Consider the following 16925-nt stretch of genomic DNA (forward strand, 5'->3'; position numbering starts at 1 on the left):
ACTACCGGCCTGTCATTTTTTTCAATTTTTGCCCACTTTGGAAATCCTCACAATTTTTCAAACAATGCCTTCACGATGCTTGATTTTACACATTTTTCATTCAGCCCGCCCCTCTGGCCCCTTGTAGCAAGTTTTGGGACAATCCCCCACTTTTCCCATTTTTGACTTTTTCGACACTACCGGCCCTGTCATTTTTTTCAATTTTGCCCACTTTGGAAAATCCTTCACAATTTTCAAACAATGCCTTCACGATGCTTGATTTTACACATTGTTCATTCAGCCCGCCCCTCTGGCCCCGTTGTAGCAAGTTTTGGGACAATCCCCCACTTTTCCCATTTTTGACTTTTTCGACACTACCGGCCCTGTCATTTTTTTCAATTTTTGCCCACTTTGGAAAATCCTCACAATTTTCAAACAATGCCTTCACGATGCTTGATTTTACACATTTTTCATTCAGCCCGCCCCTCTGGCCCCCTTGTAAGCAAGTTTTGGGGACAATCCCTCACCCTTCCCATTTTTGACTTTTTCGACACTACCGGCCCTGTCATTTTTTTTCAATTTTTGCCCACTTTGGAAAATCCTTCACAATTTTCACACAATGCCTTCACGGTGCTTGATTTTACACATTTTTCATTCAGCCCGCCCCTCTGGCCCCTTGTAGCAATTTTTGGGACAATCCCCCACTTTTCCCATTTTTGACTTTTTCGACACTACCAGCCCTGTCATTTTTTTCAATTTTTGCCCACTTTGGAAAATCCTTCACAATTTTCACACAATGCCTTCACGGTGCTTGATTTTACACATTTTTCATTCAGCCCGCCCCTCTGGCCCCTTGTAGCAAGTTTTGGGACAATCCCCTCACCCTTCCCATTTTTGACTTTTTCGACACTACCGGCCCTGTCATTTTTTTCAATTTTTGCCCACTTTGGAAAATCCTTCACAATTTTCACACAATGCCTTCACGGTGCTTGATTTTACACATTTTTCATTCAGCCCGCCCCCTCTGGCCCCTTGTAGCAAGTTTTGGGACAATCCCTCACCCTTCCCATTTTTGACTTTTTCGACACTACCGGCCCTGTCATTTTTGTTCAATTTTTGCCCACTTTGGAAAATCCTTCACAATTTTCACACAATGCCTTCACGGTGCTTGATTTTACACATTTTTCATTCAGCCCGCCCCTCTGGCCCCTTGTAGCAAGTTTTGGGACAATCCCCCACTTTTCCCATTTTTGACTTTTTCGACACTACCGGCCCTGTCATTTTTTTCAATTTTTGCCCACTTTGGAAAAATCCTTCACAATTTTCAAACAATGCCTTCACGATGCTTGATTTTTACACATTTTTCATTCAGCCCGCCCCTCTGGCCCCTTGTAGCAAGTTTTGGACAATCCCTCACCCTTTCCCATTTTTGATTTTTTCGACCCTACCGGCCCTGTCATTTTTTTCAATTTTTGCCCCGCGTTTGGAAAATCCTTCACAATTTTCACACAATGCCTTCACGGTGCTTGATTTTACACATTTTTCATTCAGCCCGCCCCTCTGGCCCCTTGTAGCGAGTTTAGGAACAATCCCTCACCCTTCCCATTTTTGACTTTTTCGACACTACCGGCCCTGTCATTTTTTTCAATTTTTGCCCACTTTGGAAAATCCTTCACAATTTTCACACAATGCCTTCACGGTGCTTGATTTTACACATTTTTCATTCAGCCCGCCCCTCTGGCCCCTTGTAGCAAGTTTTGGGACAATCCCTCACCCTTCCCATTTTTGACTTTTTCGACACTACCGGCCCTGTCATTTTTTTCAATTTTTGCCCACTTTGGAAAATCCTTCACAATTTTCACACAATGCCTTCACGGTGCTTGATTTTACACATTTTTTCATTCAGCCCGCCCCTCTGGCCCCTTGTAGCAAGTTTAGGGACAATCCCTCACCCTTCCCATTTTTGACTTTTTCGACACTACCGGCCCTGTCATTTTTTTTCAATTTTTGCCCCACTTTGGAAAATCCTTCACAATTTTCAAACAATGCCTTCACGGTGCTTGATTTTACACATTTTTCATTCAGCCCGCCCCTCTGGCCCCTTGTAGCAAGTTTTGGGACAATCCCTCACTCCTTCCATTTTTTAACTTTTTCGACACTACCGGCCCTGTCATTTTTTTCAATTTTTGCCCACTTTGGAAAATCCTTCACAATTTTCACACAATGCCTTCACGGTGCTTGATTTTACACATTTTTCATTCAGCCCGCCCCTTCTGGCCCATTGTAAGCAAGTTTAGGGACAATCCCTCACCCTTCCCATTTTGTGACTTTTTCGACACTACCGGCCCTGTCATTTTTTTCAATTTTTGCCCACTTTGGAAAATCCTTCACAATTTTCACACAATGCCTTCACGGTGCTTGATTTTACACATTTTTTCATTCAGCCCGCCCCTCTGGCCCCTTGTAGCAAGTTTTGGGACAATCCTCACCCTTCCCATTTTTGACTTTTTCGACACTACCGGCCCTGTCATTTTTTTTCAATTTTTGCCCACTTTGGAAAATCCCTTCACAATTTTCACACAATGCCTTCACGGTGCTTGATTTTACACATTTTTCATTCAGCCCGCCCCTCTGGCCCCTTGTAGCAAGTTTAGGGACAATCCCTCACCCTTCCCATTTTTGACTTTTTCGGACACTACCGGCCCTGTCATTTTTTTCAATTTTTGCCCGCTTTGGAAAATCCTTCACAATTTTCACACAATGCCTTCACGGTGCTTGATTTTACACATTTTTCATTCAGCCACGCCCCTCTGGCCCCTTGTAGCAAGTTTTGGGACAATCCCCCACTTTTCCCATTTTTTACTTTTTCGACACTACCGGCCCCTGTCATTTTTTTCAATTTTTGCCCCTTTGGAAAATCCTTCACAATTTTCAAACAATGCCTTCACGATGCTTGATTTTACACATTTTTCATTCAGCCCGCCCCTCTGGCCCCTTGTAGCAAGTTTTGGGACAATCCCCCACTTTTCCCATTTTTGACTTTTTCGACACTACCGGCCCTGTCATTTTTTTCAATTTTTGCCCACTTTGGAAAATCCTTCACAATTTTCAAACAATGCCTTCACGATGCTTGATTTTACACATTTTTCATTCAGCCCGCCCCTCTGGCCCCTTGTAGCAAGTTTTGGGACAATCCCCCACTTTTCCCATTTTTGACTTTTTCGACACTACCGGCCCTGTCATTTTTTTCAATTTTTGCCCACTTTGGAAAATCCTTCACAATTTTCACACAATGCCTTCACGGTGCTTGATTTTACACATTTTTCATTCAGCCCGCCCCTCTGGCCCCTTGTAGCAAGTTTTGGGACAATCCCTCACCCTTCCCATTTTTGATTTTTTCGACACTACCGGCCCTGTCATTTTTTTCAATTTTTGCCCGCTTTGGAAAATCCTTCACAATTTTCACACAATGCCTTCACGGTGCTTGATTTTACACATTTTTCATTCAGCCCGCCCCTCTGGCCCCTTGTAGCGAGTTTAGGAACAATCCCTCACCCTTCCCATTTTTGACTTTTTCGACACTACCGGCCCTGTCATTTTTTTCAATTTTTGCCCACTTTGGAAAATCCTTCACAATTTTCACACAATGCCTTCACGGTGCTTGATTTTACACATTTTTCATTCAGCCCGCCCCTCTGGCCCCTTGTAGCAAGTTTTGGGACAATCCCTCACCCTTCCCATTTTTGACTTTTTCGACACTACCGGCCCTGTCATTTTTTTCAATTTTTGCCCACTTTGGAAAATCCTTCACAATTTTCACACAATGCCTTCACGGTGCTTGATTTTACACATTTTTCATTCAGCCCGCCCCTCTGGCCCCTTGTAGCAAGTTTTGGGACAATCCCTCACCCTTCCCATTTTTGACTTTTTCGACACTACCGGCCCTGTCATTTTTTTCAATTTTTGCCCACTTTGGAAAATCCTTCACAATTTTCACACAATGCCTTCACGGTGCTTGATTTTACACATTTTTCATTCAGCCCGCCCCTCTGGCCCCTTGTAGCAAGTTTAGGGACAATCCCTCACCCTTCCCATTTTTGACTTTTTCGACACTACCGGCCCTGTCATTTTTTTCAATTTTTGCCCGCTTTGGAAAATCCTTCACAATTTTCACACAATGCCTTCACGGTGCTTGATTTTACACATTTTTCATTCAGCCCGCCCCTCTGGCCCCTTGTAGCAAGTTTTGGGACAATCCCCCACTTTTCCCATTTTTGACTTTTTCGACACTACCGGCCCTGTCATTTTTTTCAATTTTTGCCCACTTTGGAAAATCCTTCACAATTTTCAAACAATGCCTTCACGATGCTTGATTTTACACATTTTTCATTCAGCCCGCCCCTCTGGCCCCTTGTAGCAAGTTTTGGGACAATCCCTCACCCTTCCCATTTTTGATTTTTTCGACACTACCGGCCCTGTCATTTTTTTCAATTTTTGCCCGCTTTGGAAAATCCTTCACAATTTTCACACAATGCCTTCACGGTGCTTGATTTTACACATTTTTCATTCAGCCCGCCCCTCTGGGCCCTTGTAGCAAGTTTTGGGACAATCCCCCACTTTTCCCATTTTTGACTTTTTCGACACTACCGGCCCTGTCATTTTTTTCAATTTTTGCCCACTTTGGAAAATCCTTCACAATTTTCAAACAATGCCTTCACGATGCTTGATTTTACACATTTTTCATTCAGCCCGCCCCTCTGGCCCCTTGTAGCAAGTTTTGGGACAATCCCTCACCCTTCCCATTTTTGATTTTTTCGACACTACCGGCCCTGTCATTTTTTTCAATTTTTGCCCGCTTTGGAAAATCCTTCACAATTTTAACACAATGCCTTCACGGTGCTTGATTTTACACATTTTTCATTCAGCCCGCCCCTCTGGCCCCTTGTAGCAAGTTTTGGGACAATCCCCCACTTTTCCCATTTTTTACTTTTTCGACACTACCGGCCCTGTCATTTTTTTCAATTTTTGCCCACTTTGGAAAATCCTTCACAATTTTCAAACAATGCCTTCACGATGCTTGATTTTACACATTTTTCATTCAGCCCGCCCCTCTGGCCCCTTGTAGCAAGTTTTGGGACAATCCCCCACTTTTCCCATTTTTGACTTTTTCGACACTACCGGCCCTGTCATTTTTTTCAATTTTTGCCCACTTTGGAAAATCCTTCACAATTTTCAAACAATGCCTTCACGATGCTTGATTTTACACATTTTTCATTCAGCCCGCCCCTCTGGCCCCTTGTAGCAAGTTTTGGGACAATCCCCCACTTTTCCCATTTTTGACTTTTTCGACACTACCGGCCCTGTCATTTTTTTCAATTTTTGCCCACTTTGGAAAATCCTTCACAATTTTCAAACAATGCCTTCACGATGCTTGATTTTACACATTTTTCATTCAGCCCGCCCCTCTGGCCCCTTGTAGCAAGTTTTGGGACAATCCCTCACCCTTCCCATTTTTGACTTTTTCGACACTACCGGCCCTGTCATTTTTTTCAATTTTTGCCCACTTTGGAAAATCCTTCACAATTTTCACACAATGCCTTCACGGTGCTTGATTTCACACATTTTTCATTCAGCCCGCCCCTCTGGCCCCTTGTAGCAAGTTTTGGGACAATCCCTCACCCTTCCCATTTTTGACTTTTTCGACACTACCGGCCCTGTCATTTTTTTCAATTTTTGCCCACTTTGGAAAATCCTTCACAATTTTCACACAATGCCTTCACGGTGCTTGATTTTACACATTTTTCATTCAGCCCGCCCCTCTGGCCCCTTGTAGCAAGTTTTGGGACAATCCCTCACCCTTCCCATTTTTGACTTTTTCGACACTACCGGCCCTGTCATTTTTTTCAATTTTTGCCCACTTTGGAAAATCCTTCACAATTTTCACACAATGCCTTCACGGTGCTTGATTTTACACATTTTTCATTCAGCCCGCCCCTCTGGCCCCTTGTAGCAATTTTTGGGACAATCCCCCACTTTTCCCATTTTTGACTTTTTCGACACTACCAGCCCTGTCATTTTTTTCAATTTTTGCCCACTTTGGAAAATCCTTCACAATTTTCACACAATGCCTTCACGGTGCTTGATTTTACACATTTTTCATTCAGCCCGCCCCTCTGGCCCCTTGTAGCAAGTTTTGGGACAATCCCTCACCCTTCCCATTTTTGACTTTTTCGACACTACCGGCCCTGTCATTTTTTTCAATTTTTGCCCACTTTGGAAAATCCTTCACAATTTTCAAACAATGCCTTCACGATGCTTGATTTTACACATTTTTCATTCAGCCCGCCCCTCTGGCCCCTTGTAGCAAGTTTTGGGACAATCCCTCACCCTTCCCATTTTTGATTTTTTCGACACTACCGGCCCTGTCATTTTTTTCAATTTTTGCCCGCTTTGGAAAATCCTTCACAATTTTCACACAATGCCTTCACGGTGCTTGATTTTACACATTTTTCATTCAGCCCGCCCCTCTGGGCCCTTGTAGCAAGTTTTGGGACAATCCCCCACTTTTCCCATTTTTGACTTTTTCGACACTACCAGCCCTGTCATTTTTTTCAATTTTTGCCCACTTTGGAAAATCCTTCACAATTTTCACACAATGCCTTCACGGTGCTTGATTTTACACATTTTTCATTCAGCCCGCCCCTCTGGCCCCTTGTAGCAAGTTTTGGGACAATCCCTCACCCTTCCCATTTTTGACTTTTTCGACACTACCGGCCCTGTCATTTTTTTCAATTTTTGCCCACTTTGGAAAATCCTTCACAATTTTCAAACAATGCCTTCACGATGCTTGATTTTACACATTTTTCATTCAGCCCGCCCCTCTGGCCCCTTGTAGCAAGTTTTGGGACAATCCCTCACCCTTCCCATTTTTGATTTTTTCGACACTACCGGCCCTGTCATTTTTTTCAATTTTTGCCCGCTTTGGAAAATCCTTCACAATTTTCACACAATGCCTTCACGGTGCTTGATTTTACACATTTTTCATTCAGCCCGCCCCTCTGGGCCCTTGTAGCAAGTTTTGGGACAATCCCTCACCCTTCCCATTTTTGACTTTTTCGACACTACCAGCCCTGTCATTTTTTTCAATTTTTGCCCACTTTGGAAAATCCTTCACAATTTTCAAACAATGCCTTCACGATGCTTGATTTTACACATTTTTCATTCAGCCCGCCCCTCTGGGCCCTTGTAGCAAGTTTTGGGACAATCCCCCACTTTTCCCATTTTTGACTTTTTCGACACTACCGGCCCTGTCATTTTTTTCAATTTTTGCCCACTTTGGAAAATCCTTCACAATTTTCAAACAATGCCTTCACGGTGCTTGATTTTACACATTTTTCATTCAGCCCGCCCCTCTGGCCCCTTGTAGCAAGTTTTGGGACAATCCCTCACCCTTCCCATTTTTGATTTTTTCGACACTACCGGCCCTGTCATTTTTTTCAATTTTTGCCCGCTTTGGAAAATCCTTCACAATTTTAACACAATGCCTTCACGGTGCTTGATTTTACACATTTTTCATTCAGCCCGCCCCTCTGGCCCCTTGGAGCAAGTTTTGGGACAATCCCCCACTTTTCCCATTTTTTACTTTTTCGACACTACCGGCCCTGTCATTTTTTTCAATTTTTGCCCACTTTGGAAAATCCTTCACAATTTTCAAACAATGCCTTCACGATGCTTGATTTTACACATTTTTCATTCAGCCCGCCCCTCTGGCCCCTTGTAGCAAGTTTTGGGACAATCCCCCACTTTTCCCATTTTTGACTTTTTCGACACTACCGGCCCTGTCATTTTTTTCAATTTTTGCCCACTTTGGAAAATCCTTCACAATTTTCAAACAATGCCTTCACGATGCTTGATTTTACACATTTTTCATTCAGCCCGCCCCTCTGGCCCCTTGTAGCAAGTTTTGGGACAATCCCCCACTTTTCCCATTTTTGACTTTTTCGACACTACCGGCCCTGTCATTTTTTTCAATTTTTGCCCACTTTGGAAAATCCTTCACAATTTTCACACAATGCCTTCACGGTGCTTGATTTCACACATTTTTCATTCAGCCCGCCCCTCTGGCCCCTTGTAGCAAGTTTTGGGACAATCCCTCACCCTTCCCATTTTTGACTTTTTCGACACTACCGGCCCTGTCATTTTTTTCAATTTTTGCCCACTTTGGAAAATCCTTCACAATTTTCACACAATGCCTTCACGGTGCTTGATTTTACACATTTTTCATTCAGCCCGCCCCTCTGGCCCCTTGTAGCAAGTTTTGGGACAATCCCTCACCCTTCCCATTTTTGACTTTTTCGACACTACCGGCCCTGTCATTTTTTTCAATTTTTGCCCACTTTGGAAAATCCTTCACAATTTTCACACAATGCCTTCACGGTGCTTGATTTTACACATTTTTCATTCAGCCCGCCCCTCTGGCCCCTTGTAGCAATTTTTGGGACAATCCCCCACTTTTCCCATTTTTGACTTTTTCGACACTACCAGCCCTGTCATTTTTTTCAATTTTTGCCCACTTTGGAAAATCCTTCACAATTTTCACACAATGCCTTCACGGTGCTTGATTTTACACATTTTTCATTCAGCCCGCCCCTCTGGCCCCTTGTAGCAAGTTTTGGGACAATCCCTCACCCTTCCCATTTTTGACTTTTTCGACACTACCGGCCCTGTCATTTTTTTCAATTTTTGCCCACTTTGGAAAATCCTTCACAATTTTCAAACAATGCCTTCACGATGCTTGATTTTACACATTTTTCATTCAGCCCGCCCCTCTGGCCCCTTGTAGCAAGTTTTGGGACAATCCCTCACCCTTCCCATTTTTGATGTTTTCGACACTACCGGCCCTGTCATTTTTTTCAATTTTTGCCCGCTTTGGAAAATCCTTCACAATTTTCACACAATGCCTTCACGGTGCTTGATTTTACACATTTTTCATTCAGCCCGCCCCTCTGGGCCCTTGTAGCAAGTTTTGGGACAATCCCCCACTTTTCCCATTTTTGACTTTTTCGACACTACCGGCCCTGTCATTTTTTTCAATTTTTGCCCACTTTGGAAAATCCTTCACAATTTTCAAACAATGCCTTCACGATGCTTGATTTTACACATTTTTCATTCAGCCCGCCCCTCTGGCCCCTTGTAGCAAGTTTTGGGACAATCCCTCACCCTTCCCATTTTTGATTTTTTCGACACTACCGGCCCTGTCATTTTTTTCAATTTTTGCCCGCTTTGGAAAATCCTTCACAATTTTAACACAATGCCTTCACGGTGCTTGATTTTACACATTTTTCATTCAGCCCGCCCCTCTGGCCCCTTGGAGCAAGTTTTGGGACAATCCCCCACTTTTCCCATTTTTTACTTTTTCGACACTACCGGCCCTGTCATTTTTTTTCAATTTTTGCCCACTTTGGAAAATCCTTCACAATTTTCAAACAATGCCTTCACGATGCTTGATTTTACACATTTTTCATTCAGCCCGCCCCTCTGGCCCCTTGTAGCAAGTTTTGGGACAATCCCCCACTTTTCCCATTTTTGACTTTTTCGACACTACCGGCCCTGTCATTTTTTTCAATTTTTGCCCACTTTGGAAAATCCTTCACAATTTTCAAACAATGCCTTCACGATGCTTGATTTTACACATTTTTCATTCAGCCCGCCCCTCTGGCCCCTTGTAGCAAGTTTTGGGACAATCCCTCACCCTTCCCATTTTTGACTTTTTCGACACTACCGGCCCTGTCATTTTTTTCAATTTTTGCCCACTTTGGAAAATCCTTCACAATTTTCACACAATGCCTTCACGGTGCTTGATTTCACACATTTTTCATTCAGCCCGCCCCTCTGGCCCCTTGTAGCAAGTTTTGGGACAATCCCTCACCCTTCCCATTTTTGACTTTTTCGACACTACCGGCCCTGTCATTTTTTTCAATTTTTGCCCACTTTGGAAAATCCTTCACAATTTTCACACAATGCCTTCACGGTGCTTGATTTTACACATTTTTCATTCAGCCCGCCCCTCTGGCCCCTTGTAGCAAGTTTTGGGACAATCCCTCACCCTTCCCATTTTTGACTTTTTCGACACTACCGGCCCTGTCATTTTTTTCAATTTTTGCCCACTTTGGAAAATCCTTCACAATTTTCACACAATGCCTTCACGGTGCTTGATTTTACACATTTTTCATTCAGCCCGCCCCTCTGGCCCCTTGTAGCAATTTTTGGGACAATCCCCCACTTTTCCCATTTTTGACTTTTTCGACACTACCAGCCCTGTCATTTTTTTCAATTTTTGCCCACTTTGGAAAATCCTTCACAATTTTCACACAATGCCTTCACGGTGCTTGATTTTACACATTTTTCATTCAGCCCGCCCCTCTGGCCCCTTGTAGCAAGTTTTGGGACAATCCCTCACCCTTCCCATTTTTGACTTTTTCGACACTACCGGCCCTGTCATTTTTTTCAATTTTTGCCCACTTTGGAAAATCCTTCACAATTTTCACACAATGCCTTCACGGTGCTTGATTTTACACATTTTTCATTCAGCCCGCCCCTCTGGCCTCTTGTAGCAAGTTTTGGGACAATCCCTCACCCTTCCCATTTTTGACTTTTTCGACACTACCGGCCCTGTCATTTTTTTCAATTTTTGCCCACTTTGGAAAATCCTTCACAATTTTCACACAATGCCTTCACGGTGCTTGATTTTACACATTTTTCATTCAGCCCGCCCCTCTGGCCCCTTGTAGCAAGTTTTGGGACAATCCCTCACCCTTCCCATTTTTGACTTTTTCGACACTACCGGCCCTGTCATTTTTTTCAATTTTTGCCCACTTTGGAAAATCCTTCACAATTTTCACACAATGCCTTCACGGTGCTTGATTTTACACATTTTTCATTCAGCCCGCCCCTCTGGCCCCTTGTAGCAAGTTTAGGGACAATCCCTCACCCTTCCCATTTTTGACTTTTTCGACACTACCGGCCCTGTCATTTTTTTCAATTTTTGCCCACTTTGGAAAATCCTTCACAATTTTCAAACAATGCCTTCACGGTGCTTGATTTTACACATTTTTCATTCAGCCCGCCCCTCTGGCCCCTTGTAGCAAGTTTTGGGACAATCCCTCACCCTTCCCATTTTTTAACTTTTTCGACACTACCGGCCCTGTCATTTTTTTCAATTTTTGCCCACTTTGGAAAATCCTTCACAATTTTCACACAATGCCTTCACGGTGCTTGATTTTACACATTTTTCATTCAGCCCGCCCCTCTGGCCCCTTGTAGCAAGTTTAGGGACAATCCCTCACCCTTCCCATTTTTGACTTTTTCGACACTACCAGCCCTGTCATTTTTTTCAATTTTTGCCCACTTTGGAAAATCCTTCACAATTTTCACACAATGCCTTCACGGTGCTTGATTTTACACATTTTTCATTCAGCCCGCCCCTCTGGCCCCTTGTAGCAAGTTTAGGGACAATCCCTCACCCTTCCCATTTTTGACTTTTTCGACACTACCGGCCCTGTCATTTTTTTCAATTTTTGCCCACTTTGGAAAATCCTTCACAATTTTCACACAATGCCTTCACGGTGCTTGATTTTACACATTTTACATTCAGCCCGCCCCTCTGGCCCCTTGTAGCAAGTTTTGGGACAATCCCCCACTTTTCCCATTTTTGACTTTTTCGACACTACCGGCCCTGTCATTTTTTTCAATTTTTGCCCACTTTGGAAAATCCTTCACAATTTTCAAACAATGCCTTCACGATGCTTGATTTTACACATTTTTCATTCAGCCCGCCCCTCTGGCCCCTTGTAGCAAGTTTTGGGACAATCCCTCACCCTTCCCATTTTTGATTTTTTCGACACTACCGGCCCTGTCAATTTTTTCAATTTTTGCCCGCTTTGGAAAATCCTTCACAATTTTCACACAATGCCTTCACGGTGCTTGATTTTACACATTTTTCATTCAGCCCGCCCCTCTGGGCCCTTGTAGCAAGTTTTGGGACAATCCCCCACTTTTCCCATTTTTGACTTTTTCGACACTACCGGCCCTGTCATTTTTTTCAATTTTTGCCCACTTTGGAAAATCCTTCACAATTTTCAAACAATGCCTTCACGATGCTTGATTTTACACATTTTTCATTCAGCCCGCCCCTCTGGCCCCTTGTAGCAAGTTTTGGGACAATCCCTCACCCTTCCCATTTTTGATTTTTTCGACACTACCGGCCCTGTCATTTTTTTCAATTTTTGCCCGCTTTGGAAAATCCTTCACAATTTTAACACAATGCCTTCACGGTGCTTGATTTTACACATTTTTCATTCAGCCCGCCCCTCTGGCCCCTTGGAGCAAGTTTTGGGACAATCCCCCACTTTTCCCATTTTTTACTTTTTCGACACTACCGGCCCTGTCATTTTTTTCAATTTTTGCCCACTTTGGAAAATCCTTCACAATTTTCAAACAATGCCTTCACGATGCTTGATTTTACACATTTTTCATTCAGCCCGCCCCTCTGGCCCCTTGTAGCAAGTTTTGGGACAATCCCCCACTTTTCCCATTTTTGACTTTTTCGACACTACCGGCCCTGTCATTTTTTTCAATTTTTGCCCACTTTGGAAAATCCTTCACAATTTTCAAACAATGCCTTCACGATGCTTGATTTTACACATTTTTCATTCAGCCCGCCCCTCTGGCCCCTTGTAGCAAGTTTTGGGACAATCCCTCACCCTTCCCATTTTTGACTTTTTCGACACTACCGGCCCTGTCATTTTTTTCAATTTTTGCCCACTTTGGAAAATCCTTCACAATTTTCACACAATGCCTTCACGGTGCTTGATTTCACACATTTTTCATTCAGCCCGCCCCTCTGGCCCCTTGTAGCAAGTTTTGGGACAATCCCTCACCCTTCCCATTTTTGACTTTTTCGACACTACCGGCCCTGTCATTTTTTTCAATTTTTGCCCACTTTGGAAAATCCTTCACAATTTTCACACAATGCCTTCACGGTGCTTGATTTTACACATTTTTCATTCAGCCCGCCCCTCTGGCCCCTTGTAGCAAGTTTTGGGACAATCCCTCACCCTTCCCATTTTTGACTTTTTCGACACTACCGGCCCTGTCATTTTTTTCAATTTTTGCCCACTTTGGAAAATCCTTCACAATTTTCACACAATGCCTTCACGGTGCTTGATTTTACACATTTTTCATTCAGCCCGCCCCTCTGGCCCCTTGTAGCAATTTTTGGGACAATCCCCCACTTTTCCCATTTTTGACTTTTTCGACACTACCAGCCCTGTCATTTTTTTCAATTTTTGCCCACTTTGGAAAATCCTTCACAATTTTCAAACAATGCCTTCACGATGCTTGATTTTACACATTTTTCATTCAGCCCGCCCCTCTGGCCCCTTGTAGCAAGTTTTGGGACAATCCCTCACCCTTCCCATTTTTGATTTTTTCGACACTACCGGCCCTGTCATTTTTTTCAATTTTTGCCCGCTTTGGAAAATCCTTCACAATTTTCACACAATGCCTTCACGGTGCTTGATTTTACACATTTTTCATTCAGCCCGCCCCTCTGGGCCCTTGTAGCAAGTTTTGGGACAATCCCCCACTTTTCCCATTTTTGACTTTTTCGACACTACCGGCCCTGTCATTTTTTTCAATTTTTGCCCACTTTGGAAAATCCTTCACAATTTTCAAACAATGCCTTCACGATGCTTGATTTTACACATTTTTCATTCAGCCCGCCCCTCTGGCCCCTTGTAGCAAGTTTTGGGACAATCCCTCACCCTTCCCATTTTTGATTTTTTCGACACTACCGGCCCTGTCATTTTTTTCAATTTTTGCCCGCTTTGGAAAATCCTTCACAATTTTAACACAATGCCTTCACGGTGCTTGATTTTACACATTTTTCATTCAGCCCGCCCCTCTGGCCCCTTGGAGCAAGTTTTGGGACAATCCCCCACTTTTCCCATTTTTTACTTTTTCGACACTACCGGCCCTGTCATTTTTTTTCAATTTTTGCCCACTTTGGAAAATCCTTCACAATTTTCAAACAATGCCTTCACGATGCTTGATTTTACACATTTTTCATTCAGCCCGCCCCTCTGGCCCCTTGTAGCAAGTTTTGGGACAATCCCCCACTTTTCCCATTTTTGACTTTTTCGACACTACCGGCCCTGTCATTTTTTTCAATTTTTGCCCACTTTGGAAAATCCTTCACAATTTTCAAACAATGCCTTCACGATGCTTGATTTTACACATTTTTCATTCAGCCCGCCCCTCTGGCCCCTTGTAGCAAGTTTTGGGACAATCCCTCACCCTTCCCATTTTTGACTTTTTCGACACTACCGGCCCTGTCATTTTTTTCAATTTTTGCCCACTTTGGAAAATCCTTCACAATTTTCACACAATGCCTTCACGGTGCTTGATTTCACACATTTTTCATTCAGCCCGCCCCTCTGGCCCCTTGTAGCAAGTTTTGGGACAATCCCTCACCCTTCCCATTTTTGACTTTTTCGACACTACCGGCCCTGTCATTTTTTTCAATTTTTGCCCACTTTGGAAAATCCTTCACAATTTTCACACAATGCCTTCACGGTGCTTGATTTTACACATTTTTCATTCAGCCCGCCCCTCTGGCCCCTTGTAGCAAGTTTTGGGACAATCCCTCACCCTTCCCATTTTTGACTTTTTCGACACTACCGGCCCTGTCATTTTTTTCAATTTTTGCCCACTTTGGAAAATCCTTCACAATTTTCACACAATGCCTTCACGGTGCTTGATTTTACACATTTTTCATTCAGCCCGCCCCTCTGGCCCCTTGTAGCAATTTTTGGGACAATCCCCCACTTTTCCCATTTTTGACTTTTTCGACACTACCAGCCCTGTCATTTTTTTCAATTTTTGCCCACTTTGGAAAATCCTTCACAATTTTCACACAATGCCTTCACGGTGCTTGATTTTACACATTTTTCATTCAGCCCGCCCCTCTGGCCCCTTGTAGCAAGTTTTGGGACAATCCCTCACCCTTCCCATTTTTGACTTTTTCGACACTACCGGCCCTGTCATTTTTTTCAATTTTTGCCCACTTTGGAAAATCCTTCACAATTTTCACACAATGCCTTCACGGTGCTTGATTTTACACATTTTTCATTCAGCCCGCCCCTCTGGCCCCTTGTAGCAAGTTTTGGGACAATCCCTCACCCTTCCCATTTTTGACTTTTTCGACACTACCGGCCCTGTCATTTTTTTCAATTTTTGCCCACTTTGGAAAATCCTTCACAATTTTCACACAATGCCTTCACGGTGCTTGATTTTACACATTTTTCATTCAGCCCGCCCCTCTGGCCCCTTGTAGCAATTTTTGGGACAATCCCCCACTTTTCCCATTTTTGACTTTTTCGACACTACCGGCCCTGTCATTTTTTTCAATTTTTGCCCGCTTTGGAAAATCCTTCACAATTTTCACACAATGCCTTCACGGTGCTTGATTTTACACATTTTTCATTCAGCCCGCCCCTCTGGCCCCTTGTGGCAAGTTTTGGGACAATCCCCCACTTTTCCCATTTTTGACTTTTTCGACACTACCGGCCCTGTCATTTTTTTCAATTTTTGCCCACTTTGGAAAATCCTTCACAATTTTCAAACAATGCCTTCACGATGCTTGATTTTACACATTTTTCATTCAGCCCGCCCCTCTGGCCCCTTGTAGCAAGTTTTGGGACAATCCCTCACCCTTCCCATTTTTGATTTTTTCGACACTACCGGCCCTGTCATTTTTTTCAATTTTTGCCCGCTTTGGAAAATCCTTCACAATTTTCACACAATGCCTTCACGGTGCTTGATTTTACACATTTTTCATTCAGCCCGCCCCTCTGGCCCCTTGTAGCAAGTTTTGGGACAATCCCTCACCCTTCCCATTTTTGACTTTTTCGACACTACCGGCCCTGTCATTTTTTTCAATTTTTGCCCACTTTGGAAAATCCTTCACAATTTTCACACAATGCCTTCACGGTGCTTGATTTTACACATTTTTCATTCAGCCCGCCCCTCTGGCCCCTTGTAGCAAGTTTAGGGACAATCCCTCACCCTTCCCATTTTTGACTTTTTCGACACTACCGGCCCTGTCATTTTTTTCAATTTTTGCAAACTTTCGAAAATCCTTCACAATTTTCACACAATGCCTTCACGGTGCTTGATTTTACACATTTTTCATTCAGCCCGCCCCTCTGGCCCCTTGTAGCAAGTTTTGGGACAATCCCTCACCCTTCCCATTTTGACTTTTTCGACACTACCGGCCCTGTCATTTTTTTCAATTTTTGCCCACTTTGGAAAATCCTTCACAATTTTCAAACAATGCCTTCACGATGCTTGATTTTACACATTTTTCATTCAGCCCGCCCCTCTGGCCCCTTGTAGCAAGTTTTGGGACAATCCCTCACCCTTCCCATTTTTCATTTTTTCGACACTACCGGCCCTGTCATTTTTTTCAATTTTTGCCCGCTTTGGAAAATCCTTCACAATTTTCACACAATGCCTTCACGGTGCTTGATTTTACACATTTTTCATTCAGCCCGCCCCTCTGGCCCCTTGTAGCAAGTTTTGGGACAATCCCCCACTTTTCCCATTTTTGACTTTTTCGACACTAACGGCCCTGTCATTTTTTTCAATTTTTGCCCACTTTGGAAAATCCTTCACAATTTTCACACAATGCCTTCACGATGCTTGATTTTACACATTTTTCATTCAGCCCGCCCCTCTGGCCCCTTGTAGCAAGTTTTGGGACAATCCCTCACCCTTCCCATTTTTGATTTTTTCGACACTACCGGCCCTGTCATTTTTTTCAATTTTTGCCCGCTTTGGAAAATCCTTCACAATTTTCACAAAATGCCTTCACTGTGCTTGATTTT

This window comes from Scomber japonicus, chromosome 22 (genome assembly GCF_027409825.1).
Source record: "Scomber japonicus isolate fScoJap1 chromosome 22, fScoJap1.pri, whole genome shotgun sequence".
NCBI lineage: Eukaryota > Metazoa > Chordata > Actinopteri > Scombriformes > Scombridae > Scomber > Scomber japonicus.